Raw genomic sequence first — 13,662 nt, forward strand, 5'->3', positions numbered from 1 at the left:
AAATATTATAGTATGGACCATCATTCTAACTGTTCAAGACTGTTTTCTTGTCCTTAAAGGGATAGTTCATCTAAAAATAACAGTTTTGTCATCATTTATTGAACCTCATGACTTGCCAAAACTTGAATACTGTAAAGAATGTTTGTCATTTTTACACAAAAGCACTGTAAAAATGCTACAGTAAAAATGTAATTGGTCAACTGTACAGTAAGTTGCCTTACCATATACAGTGAAAAATTGTAAATGTTTAACATTGCATGCACTTTGCAATGTACTTAATTTTTTTCAGGGTTTTTTTTTCTTTCAGTTTTTGCACTCATATTTTAAGTAAATATCACAAGTATGGAATTAAGTAAAATCTACTTATCTAAGTTATGTAAAATTAAAGGTGAAATAGGAAATTTTTGCAGAGGCTAGCAATAGCGAGTTAGCTTTCAAATCTTCACATCCCACCCTGCCTTCAGAGCATCTCTAAAGCCACACCTCCTCTAAAACACATGAAGGCACACACACAGCTGCTCTCAGCAGAGTGTCACAAGAGTCACCATGAAACTACCTCATGTTTTAAGCACATATAATAATAATGAACGTAATCAACTTGGACCTGACTGTTGCAGATTCATTTCAGTGTTGATACTGTTGACATGGAAACATATAATTCCGAGTCTGAGAACGTGAACAGCTCCGGTTAGAATGTCGCGGTTGCCATCTCTTAAGCCGCGCACACACTTAACGACTGTAAGGCCGATTATGAATGTAAATTGATACTTATGACTGATCGCGCTCAAACGCGTCCAGTCAGAGCCAGTTGCGTTCAGTCTGCGATTACAGTCGGTGTTCAAATTCCATGTGTGAGTATATAAATCGGCTCCCGTCGAAGGAAACAATCGGTATGTGTGTTCAGTTCAGTCTTAGAATGTTTCAGCTAATCGTTAGGTGTGTCTCCGGCTTTAGTTACGGTGGCTGCTGCTTGTTTGCAATGTATTACTGACATTTGTCTTCATAAACTCTGCATGGAATGAAACGCATGCTGATGACTTATGATGTCTGCGTGAACAGGGTGCACAAGGGTATGTAAAATCATGTGTTGACAGGCAGGTAGGACATCGTATTATTTCATTCAGACTGAATAGAATGATTAGATGAACATTTTATGGTCCTACGCCTTTCACAGACAATATATATATATATATATATATATATGCTGGTCATATAATTAGAATATCATCAAAAAGTTGATTTATTTCACTAATTCCATTCAAAAAGTGAAAGGAAAGCTAAGGAAAATCCCAAATTCAGTATCTCAGAAAATTAGAATATTGTGAAAAGGTTCAGTATTGAAGACACCTGGTGCCACACTCTAATCAGCTAATTAACTCAAAACACCTGCAAAGGCCTTTAAATGGTCTCTCAGTCTAGTTCTGTAGGCTACACAATCATGGGGAAGACTGCTGACTTGACAGTTGTCCAAAAGACGACCATTGACACCTTGCACAAGGAGGGCAAGACACAAAAGGTCATTGCAAAAGAGGCTGGCTGTTCACAGAGCTCTGTGTCCAAGCACATTAATAGAGAGGCGAAGGGAAGGAAAAGATGTGGTAGAAAAAAAGCGTACAAGCAATAGGGATAACCGCACCCTGGAGAGGACTGTGAAACAAAACCCATTCAAAAATGTGGGGGAGATTCACAAAGAGTGGACTGCAGCTGGAGTCAGTGCTTCAAGAACCACTACGCACAGATATATGCAAGACATGGGTTTCAGCTGTAGCATTCCTTGTGTCAAGCCACTCTTGAATAACAGACAGCGTCAGAAGCGTCTCGCCTGGGCTAAAGACAAAAAGGACTGGACTGCTGCTGAGTGGTCCAAAGTTATGTTCTCTGATGAAAGTAAATTTTGCATTTCCTTTGGAAATCAGGGTCCCAGAGTCTGGAGGAAGAGAGGAGAAAATCCACGTTGCTTGAGGTCCAGTATAAAGTTTCCACAGTCAGTGATGGTTTGGGGTGCCATGTCATCTGCTGGTGTTAGCCCACTGTGTTTTCTGAGGTCCAAGGTCAACGCAGCCGTATACCAGGAAGTTTTAGAGCACTTCATGCTTCCTGCTGCTGACCAACTTTATGGAGATGCAGATTTCATTTTCCAACAGGACTTGCCACCTGCACACAGTGCCAAAGCTACCAGTACCTGGTTTAAGGACCATGGTATCCCTGTTCTTAATTGGCCAGCAAACTCGCCTGACCGTAACCCCATAGAAAATCTATGGGGTATTGTGAAGAGGAAGATGCAATATGCCAGACCCAACAATGCAGAAGAGCTGAAGGCCACTATCAGAGCAACCTGGGCTCTCATAACACCTGAGCAGTGCCACAGACTGATCGACTTCATGCCACACCGCATTGCTGCAGTAATTCAGGCAAAAGGAACCCCAACTAAGTATTGAGTGCTGTACATGCTCATACTTTTCATGTTCATACTTTTCAGTTGGCCAAGATTTCTAAAAATCCTTTCTTTGTATTGGTCTTAAGTAATATTCTAATTTTCTGAGATACTAAATTTGAGATTTTCCTTAGTTGTCAGGTATAATCATCAAAATTAAGAGAAATAAACATTTTAAATATATCAATCTGTGTCATGAATAAATATAATATACAAGTTTCACTTTTTGAATGGAATTAGTGAAATAAATCAACTTTTTGATGACATTCTAATTATATGACCAGCACCTATATGCAGTAAAACCGTTTAATGCACATGTAGTTCCAGTCTGTTTTGATTACAGATCATCGAAATTAATCCGCCACTATAAACATTGGTAACCATAGTAACAAAGTTACGCTTGCAAACTGAGTGAGAGACATATGAAAGCGTTTATTTAGATGATTTTTGCATATCATTTCATTTGTATGGTGAATATGGCAATTTTGAGAAATGGGCCCAGGCACAAGACGAAATAGAAGACTAGGAGAAGACGTTGAATGACAAAAAGCGGCACAAAGAATTAACACTGGCAGAGCTAGATAGAAGACGACAAAGATGAGGTCAATACGAAAAAGACAACTAAATGGGGAGTTAAAGGTGCCCTAGAATTAAATATTGAATTTATATTGGCATAGTTGAATAACAAGAGTTCAGTACATGGAAAAGACATACAGTGAGTTTAAAAACTCCATTGTTTCCTCCTTCTTATATAAATCTCATTTGTTTAAAAGACCTCCGAAGAACAGGCAAATCTCAACATAACACCGCCTGTTACGTAACAGTCAGGGTGTACGCCCCAATATTTGCATATGCCAGCCCATGATCGAGACATTAAGGTGCGTTCACGCGGCCTCGTAATTCCTGTAGTTACAAGATTCTAGCTTGTAAAAAGCATTCACATCCTCGTAGAGATCGTAATTACAGCTTGTAAGCTGGGAGTTTTCTGAAAGCTCCCAGATGTACCACGTGGCCGCTGTACCACCTGACCGCTGTAGATTGATTTATTAGGCGTTGATAGTGGTGCCATGGAAACGCATAATTCCCAGTATAAGGACCAAAAGGACGTGAACCGCTCCGAATAAAAAGTCACGTGTTGTCATTTCAAGATTCCGGTAAATACGAGGTGACGTGAATACAGCTTTAGACAAGGGCAGAACGTGTGGATGTGCACAGCTGAATCATCAGACTAGGTAAGCAAGCAAGGACAACAGTGAAAAATGGCAGATGGAGCAATAATAACTGGCATGATCCATGATAACATGATATTTTTAGTGATATTTGTGAATTGTCTTTCTAAATGTTTCATTAGCATGTTGCTAATGTACTGTTAAATGTGGTTAAAGTTACCATCGTTTATTACTGTATTCATGGAGACGAGAGCCATCGCTATTTTCATTTTTAAACACTTGCAGTCTGTATAATTCATAAACACAACTTCATTCTTTATAAATCTCTCCAACAGTGTGTAATGTTAGCTTTAGCCACGCAGCACAGCCTCAAACTCATTCAGAATCAAATGTAATACATCCAAATAAATACTATACTCACATGATCCAATGTATGCATGCAGCATGCATGACGAACACTTTGTAAAGATCCATTTTGAGGGTTATATTAGCTGTGTAAACTGTGTTTATGCTGTTCAAGGCAAGCGCGAGCTCTGGGGGAGGGGGAGCACGAGAATTAAAGGGGCCGCAAACTATATATCGGTGCATAGTTAATGATGCCCCAAAACAGGCAGTTAAAAAAATTAATTAAAAAACATCTATGGGGTATTTTGAGCTGAAACTTCACAGACACATTCAGGGGACACCTTAGACTTATATTACGTCTTTTAAAAATAAGTTCTAGGGCACCTTTAACACTTTCAGTGACTTTTTGCGCCAAAGACAGATCCATTGTGATGTCGAGACCTACTCTGCTTCTCTTTTAAATGAGACATTGCGGGAGTTTTATGCCTCTGTTCAGTCTACCGCTGGACGCGAATACAGTGTTGCAAATTTGATGTGTCTCAGAGCAGGTATAAACCGTGATTTCTTTTTTTTCTTTTTTCTTTTTTTTGTATTGTTTTCATTTAATTTAAGTGTCTTTATATTTATAGTGAACGGTGGTTAGAGACGCCGGTTTTATTTCACACTCTACATAATTTATGTAAATAAATGATATGATTAACTTAGTTAAAATAAAGATTGCCTTGTCACTGTCAGTGTTGCTTGTCATTCATAAATAATTTTAATAAATTCATTAAATAATCATTAAGTTAGCCTATGTTATCTAAGTTATATGCTTAAGCAACGAGGGGACTTCAGACTGTAGACTTTAAAGAAGAGACACACACAGTGCAGGTATGGCGCACGCATCTCTCTCTCTCTCTCTCTCTGATCTTCCTCTTTCAGTTCTCTGACTCTTTCTTTTAATAATGAATTTGTATATATATGTGATAATTCGTTAAAATTAAAGCAATCCGATGGCTCTACTTTATTTAAAGCGCACGGAGTGCTAGAACTAACGAGCCGTAACTTAAGAAAATAACCGTCATTTTTACCGTCATTTTTTTAACCGTCTGTTAAAAAATTACACTGTAAACATCAGTTAGAGCTTTAACTTGTTTTTAACTTGGCAAATAACCAAGGTATAAGCGGGATAATCCACGGCTAGCCATGCATTAAAGGATTTTCATGCACTACGTAGAGGCAACAAAGAACAAAGTTCTTCGCCTCTACGTCGTGCATTAAAACCCTTTAATGCATGGCTAGTCGTGGATTATCCCTTATATATATATATATATATATATATATATTAGTCTGTGAAAGGCGTAGGACCATAAAATGTTCATCTAATCATTCTATTCAGTCTGAATGAAATAATACGATGTCCTACCTGCCTGTCAACATATGATTTTACATACCCTTGTGCACCCTGTTCGCGCAGACATCATAAGTCATCAGCACGTTTCATTCCATGCAGAGTTTATGAAGAGAAATATCAGTAATACCAAAGACTATAGAATAACACAAGACGTGTCACTCGTATTGTTTTGAATGGGAGAAAGTGTAACGCGCAATATGGCGGAATAAGTCCCGCCTTCTAAATAAGAGCCAATCGCCGACTGGTAAAGTCTTCGCGTCACTTCAGCGGCCGTTAGAATCACCAGTTTCTATCCACCTGTTTCCGCGGGGCGCTACTGTAAAAGAGAACGTGGGTACAACTTCCGGTGAGGCGGCGGAAGCAGCCTACCAATGGTATTTTGTGTGCTAATTAGCGAAGAGGCTAAGTGTTTTTTGGATCATTGTTTACTTTGTAAAGTTGCAAATCTTTATGAGAGATGTCCTTACGGTGCTCAGGGACAACATCTCAGTTTACTACATTATTAGTTAATAATATCACAATACAATAAATGTGCCCTTAATTGCTCTTTACTTTACTGACCTTCCACAAAAGTGCTGCTGCATGACTACAAGAGCATCCTGACCCTGCAATACATGAACAACCCGCTGTCTGTACTTCACCTGTTACTGATGCTAGCACCAAAGCCTTATGATGTGATATTATTGACTCCTAACGTGTCGTGCGTGCCAGAGCCAGTCGCGTTTCCACTGTCATATATGCGATGCTAAAGGCTACTTATGTTAACCATTGCGATAATAAATACACACGTTTATGGAAAATATCAGAGACTGCTTGAGGAACGAAGACAATTCTTATGTGATTATAATCGTGTATTTAATTGGTTTAATGTTTTATCTGTCTCTTCCCTGTGCCTGTTGATTCCTGACAAATGCATATCTTTCACAGATTCACACACTCCGGTTAACTCGTATAACTCATAACTCCTGTTGTCTTCTCATGAGCTCCCTCTGTTGCTCTGGCTGAAAGGATCAGGATCGTCTATGATCAGGATAGATAGATCGCGCAAACATCCTCGGATAGCAATCATCGCATAATTTAGAGGAAAATAAATAGAAATGCTCAGAAAAGTGATGTAAACATAGGGTATGTTATCAATATATTTCTAAATGTGTAAGCCTTTGGATTTAAAAGCCTTAGTGGAGTTGTTTTTTGCGTTCTTGTGATCGCAAATAAAAGGAAGCAGGCGCAACTGAATAGGTCTGTGTTTTCTTTTTATGTCAATATAAATATCAGTTAGATTCAGCATGATTGATGTGCACTCCTGACATAAATTAATAAATTACTATTACTGTAACATTTTTTATTGTAAAACATTGTTCAAATATTGATGCCGGAATCTTAAATCTTTAAGTAAAAAACAAACGTTCGCAAGTTTGGATCGTTAAATTTTGAATTACTGTCAACTGTTGAATGAATGAGTGTCACGCCTTGTTTACTTAGAACCGGAAGACACTCCCACGTTTGACGCAAGGCCTCATGGGGCGTAGGAAACTTGTGGATAGAAACGATCCTCTCCGAAGAGACGCGCATTTAGGTCTGCGCATGCGCATTAGCTTGATCCAGCCTGAAAAATATTTTTTTTGTCATGATTTGAGCGTTTAGAAACAAAATTTATGAGCTGTTGTTAGATTTCATTGTTGATTTCAAATATGAAATTTAATCGTAAGGTTGGCGAACAGTTTTGGGGAATTTGATGTTTCCCCATTCAAAGAGATTGCATGATGCCCAGGATGCCCGAGAGGCGTTTCAAAGATGGCCGCCGAGTGAAATGACTTGTCTTAAAGGGACTTTGGTAATACATTGCAAACAAGCAGCAGCCACCGTAACTAAGAGATGGCAACCGTGACATTCTAACCGGAGCTCTTCACGTTCTCAGACTCGGAATTATGTGTTTCCATGTCAACAGTATCAACACTAAAATGAATCTGCAACAGTCTGGTCCAAGTTGTTTACTTTCATTATAGAGCTTGGCAAACTACGTCACTGCGCGTTGCATTCTGGGTAGTCGCCGCCATGTTTTATGTCACGCTCAGGAGCGTACAATGACAATAAATACAAATCACCAGATGAAAAAACAACTTTATTTACGTTAATTTTTTAAAGAGCTGTTTGTACTTGCTTAGAATAAATGGACTAATATTTGAATCTCTTGTGTTCATTCGATCGCTCAGTCGTGTGGCCAGGACACGACACGCATAGAAATCATTCTATCGGACCACACACAGGACAAAAGAGATTTCTCTATTTCAGTTTTTAATAACTAAGTGGCACCGATATATCTGCCAGATAAAATAATAAACACAATATAGATTGATCTCAGCCAGCATATCATCATATCGCCCTGATTTCTTCATGTTAAAGCATTAAGGGATAACATAACAGCATGATCCTCTGTAATGCAGCTCTGAAATTAATTATATTGTGGAATCGCTACACCAAGTAAGTTTTACTGGACCTAAATGGAATAAATACACGATTTCTTACCGAGACAAGCTGAACAATGAATCAGAGGTGTTGCTTTATCAACACGGAGAGTGATCGCAACTAGGCCTATATCACAATTGACATTTCTAAACGCGTTTTCGTACATTATTCATGGCGTGAGCACGTACATATTCAAACGGATCAGAAGTTATTAATCTGTAATAAATACAAATGACAAAGCCAAATTTTGGACAAAATTATTTTGAGTTTCACTTTCACCATTGTGTTTCTAAGCCGGAAGGCAGAAAATGAGGGACATTATAACATGCTTAACGTGGCTTAATTTACTAATGCTAATGCTTTATTAGTTTGGTGTTTACTACAGAAAAGCAGATGAGCCCAGAATATGAACGTACATTTAACACAAGCATTTTCCTCCCATAAAGAAAACACTTAATGGACAGTGACTTAACGTGTAATAAGACGGGTTCTGTTCATATTCTAGGCTCATATCTGCTTTGCTGTAACTGTTACTTACAGTTTCTATGGGAGGAAAACGTTTAACGTGAAATTAAACGCGTTGCGTTCAAATTCTGGGCTATTAGTATGATGTTTACTTACATTACGCCACGTTAAGCTTTTTAGGATGTCCCGAAAATGGGACAAAATGGCGCTCCATTTCACATTCGTTTTCCACGCTGGTCAGTATATGCATATAGTTCATACCACAGCCAGCGTTCACCATTCTAATATGTTTTTAACTATAATATAAATTTTTAACATATTCCTCCACTATTTCCCAGTCTCTACTGTACTGTCCGTGACCTAATGTCCCAGAATGCAATGCGCTGCTGACGTCATGTTCCCAGACTCTATTATAATATATGTTTAAAACATGAGGTAGTTTCATGGTGACTCTTGTGACACTCTGCTGAGAGCAGCTGTGTGTGTGCCTTCATGTGTTTTAGAGGAGGTGTGGCTTTAGAGATGCTCTGAAGGCAGGGTGGGATGTGAAGATTTGAAAGCTAACTCGCTATTGCTAGCCTCTGCAAAAATGTCCTATTTCACCTTTAATTTTACATAACTTAGATAAGTAGATAATTCCATACTTGTGAAATTTACTTAAAAATATGAGTGCAAAAACTGAAAAAAAATAAAATAATAATAAGTACATTTTACATTTTTTTCAGTGTATGCAATACGTTTACAATTTTTCACTGTACACACACACACACCTACACACACACACACACACACACACACACACACACACACACACACACACACACACACACACACACACACACACACACACACAGTAAACACAACATGCAGGTTTAAATGAAGGTTTTTATTAAGAAGGGAAAACAAAATCCAAACCCACATGGCCCTGTGTGGAAAAAGTGCTTGCCTAATAACTGGTTGGGCCACTCTTAGCAGCAATAACTGGTGTTTTTTGTTTTTTTTTAAATTGATGTTTTTTTACAAGCCATTATCTGTCATCAAATCTACGCTATCTTTACATTCCCTTGGGGTGAACAAAGCGGTAATGTGTGAACTTTTTTTTCTATAACTGACAACCCACAAAATTTTCCCCACAAGGCTTAACATGTTTTTTGTTTAAGAAGGTCTGCTCAAAGAAGCTCTATAGTGAGATATATATATGAAAGGAAGACCCAGTAGATGAGGTTATGATTACTACACTTGCTTCTCTATGTCTTTTTTCTACAAAGCCCTTAATGATAGTGCATTTCAGCAGGTGGGACATATGTGAGTATGGGAAGCAGGAGTCGTCGTTTGACATTCTCCAAAGGTATATTTCCTGAAAGTGGGGGAAATGTGCCTCAAATATCCCTCATCATTGTTGAGTAGTCTAATGATCCTGTCTTCTGGCAGAGTTGGGGAGGGAGGCTGGATTACCTTTCAGCTATTTTGATTGCACTTTGTGTGTGTGTTTGGGAGATGTTCCTGTGAGGCCTGTTAGACTTGCCGGTGGCCTGGGTGAGAGAAGGGAAAATTTCTTTCCTCTAGCGGTCTGCACTCATCATCTCGCATAAAGGCCACTTAGACAGACGCTAATGCACATAGGAGGTGCTGATGGAGGGCGATACTAAAGGAACAGTACTAAAGGTAGGAGTTGTGCTTTTATGCTCTTCTAAGGATGAGATTTTTTCCACTAAACTTCCTGGACCATTATATGGTCTATTTCAGTTCTCTCTAACCCCAGTAGATCCATTAATGAATTTTGGCTATTATGATTATACTTGAGACATTTGAGTTGGATCTGACCTTCAAATCCCATAATTTTCATTCATATAATAGACTGGCTATTTTATTGCCCTTCTCCTCTTGCCCTCCAACCCTTGTGGAGCTCCATTTGGCTTCTGTGCATTCGGCCGATCTGTCCTAGCTGGGCTTTAGGGTGAAGCTCAGGTCCCCGCTGTTGTCACAAATGATATGTCAGAAGCACGACGAAGCCATTCGTAGGAACCATGCTGGGTTTGTATAATTTAACACGTAGCACTCAGCACTGGGATGGTGCCAAAATGCACAACTGCAGATCTCATCTAATCGTATTCTGCTCCACACAGCACCATGCAGTCTGTCATAATTGCCTCTTTGAAAAGGTGTTTTGTTAGGTACGATTAGTCTTACCCCATAAGAGAGCAGACGCTCCAGTCCGTATAGAGGCGTGACTGCTTTTGGGTGAACCTCATAAACCCCCCCAAATATAGTATTCGAGTAATTAATCTTCACTGAGAACAAGGTGAGGTACATTAATTTAAAAATAATGTAAAAAAAAAAAAGTTATTATAACATAAAATGTATTATTTTATTGTCTTTTTATTGTCACAAGATTTGCAATTTAGTGGTAGTTTAAGGGGTAAAGGAGAAGTCTTAACGAAGCTCAGTCCACTACCTTAGCATAAATTGATGTGGCTCACGGGAATATCACAGCAGTTTTAATCTCGCTTGATTGACAATTTTGCTTTAATAAACAAATGCCATCTGTTTATCAGTAGATGTAAATCAGTTAAGGTGAGAGATTTAGTTGCATTTTATGTTATGATTTCACTGGACCGGTGAGCGTTCTGATGAGACACAGAGAAATGAAGTGTGCAACTGTGAACAGCTGTGTGCGGGTAGTGCTCCGTGCAGAACACTGCCAGCCTGTCTGTGAGTGAGTCTGCAACTGACAAAGGATAGTAACATCATGAAAGATAAAGGACTGGTAAGGGTTGATTCTAACCACAGAGAGCTCACTGCAGCTGTTTGGTCTTAGTGAAGTGAAGAGAGATCACATAATCACAGATATTTAAAGGTGCCCAAGAATGCTTTTTCACAAGATGTAATATAAGTCTAAGGTGTCCCCTGAATGTGTCTGTGAAGTTTCAGCTCAAAATACCCCATAGATTTTTTTTTAATTAATTTTTTTTAACTGCCTATTTTGGGGCATCATTAACTATGCACTGATTTTTTCAGCGTGCCGCCCCTTTAATTTGCGTTTAATTTAACATGCTCCCTGCTACACGAGCTCTCGATTATATTACAGCACATTTACAAAGTTCACACAGCTAATATAACCCTCAAATGGATCTTTACAAGATGTTCGTCATGCATGCTATATGCATGCTTTGAATTATGTGAGTAAAGTATTTATTTTGATGTTTATATTTGATTCTCTATGAGTTTGTGGCTGTGCTCCATGGCTAACAGCTAATGCTACACTGTTGGAGAGATTTATAAAGAATGAAGTTGTGTTTATGAATTATAAAGACTGCAAGTGTTTAAAAATGAAAATAGCGATGGCTCTCCGTGAATTCAGTAAGAAACGATGGTAACTTTAACCTCATTTAACAGTACATTAGCAACATGCTAACGAAACATTTAGATAGACAATTTACAAATATCACTAAAAATATCATGCTATCATGGATCATGTCAGTTATTATTGCTCCATCTGCCATTTTCGCTGTTGTTCTTGCTTACCTAGTCTGTTGATTCACCTGTGCAGATCCAGACGTTACTGGCTGCCCTTACTGACGTTACTGTCTAATGCCTTTCATAATGTTGGGAACATGGGCTGGCATATGCAAATATTGGGGCGTACACCCCGACTGTTACGTAACAGTCGGTGTTATGTTGAGATCCGCGTGTTTTCCGGAAGTCTTTTAAACAAATGAGATTTACATAAGAAAGAGAAAGCAATGGAGTTTGAAACTCAATGTATGTCTTTTCCATGTACTGAACTCTTGTTATTCAACTATGCCAAGGTAAATTTAAATTTTGAATCTAGGGCACCTTTAAGTGTGATGACAGCTATAGGTTAGTCACAAATTTTTAGGGGGACTGTGATGAAAGACACATTTTATGTCTTCAATGTCATTTATCACTGTCACACAAATCACATGTTTTAACCACTGTATATATTATAATGATTTTATGTATATTAGAGTTTTAATAGGTTTACATGTGGTCATTTTAATCCATTTTATTCCTCTTATCTGATTTATGTGTCTTTAAATGTGCATGGGTCTGCCTGTCATGTGAGTGATCACATGACAGGAATCAGTAAATAGACCAGCATAAAAGAGGCAGCATGGCAAACAAACAGACGGTGCATTCCTAATGGGATATATCGCCCTCCGAAGGGCACTTCGGAGTGAAAACAATCATGGCTGCCATATTGAAGGGTCGTTCCAAACCGAAGTGCTCAAAACTGGCCACTTCAAAGGGACCTTCAGAATGAAGGATTTCGAAGGGTACAACTGATGGACACTTCGGGCCCCCATGATCCTTTGTGCAGGGAAGTTGTTTGACGTCACAAAATGGGTACAGGAGGCTCGGAGTTCGATTTTACATATAAACGTATGTATTCTATACTACTGTAATATTTATATGCATTATTATGGTCAAAATGACATTGTACTTCAACAAAAATACTTTACAGCTCCCTTTATCAGTCCAAATGTTTAAAATACATAGACACAATATGGTGCAATAAACCTAAATAAATAAATACACTAACGTTAAACAAAGGGCGCAGCTTGCACAATCTACTCCTCCTTGATTGTCTTGTTAAGATGATGCAGTAGTGCGTTCCAAAAAAGAGTTTTTTTGACCCCTACACCCTTCATCCCTTCGAAGCTTTCACTCCAGAGGGTAAACCCTTTGAAGGGATTAGGGCATAGGGATGTGTCCTTCAGAATGGAACGCAGGGAAGATCACTGTCAAAATGACCAGCCAGTTGGACTGTGGAGTTATATTTTATGAACTTACCTTTCCAGCAAACCACATCACTTTTTTTATCAGATTATCACTTTTCAGGACTTTGTATATACACCGGTGGACACTTTCACATTGGGACTTGCAGCATGCTATGATTCTTATGGACTGTTTTATGATATGGTGCAAACGGACTCCACGCTTTTAACAGCCTAACTTTTTCTAGTTTTATTGTGTTGTTTTAAGTTCCATGTGGAAATTGTAAATACACATTATTTATTCATTTCACAACTTGTCTGTCTCATCTTTTTAATCACTCCAAACCCTCAGCAGTATAATCTAACCCCGTTTTTAATTCATGTAAACTCAACCAATAGGGCAGATTGTTACAACCATAAAAAAAAAAATGCATATATACATATATAAAAATGTGTGTGTATAAATTTAAGATTTACATATGTACTTAATTGTTCATAATTATATAGGGTTCATAATTATATAAGAATAATTAAGTACTCCAGTCTTCAGAGTCAAATGATCCTTCAGAAATCACTCTAATATGCTGATCTGGTGTTCAATTATTAGTAATGGTTTCTTGTTTTATTAAAATATATTCAAATAGATAA

Source organism: Megalobrama amblycephala, linkage group LG3 (assembly GCF_018812025.1).
Source record: "Megalobrama amblycephala isolate DHTTF-2021 linkage group LG3, ASM1881202v1, whole genome shotgun sequence".
NCBI classification, from domain to species: domain Eukaryota; kingdom Metazoa; phylum Chordata; class Actinopteri; order Cypriniformes; family Xenocyprididae; genus Megalobrama; species Megalobrama amblycephala.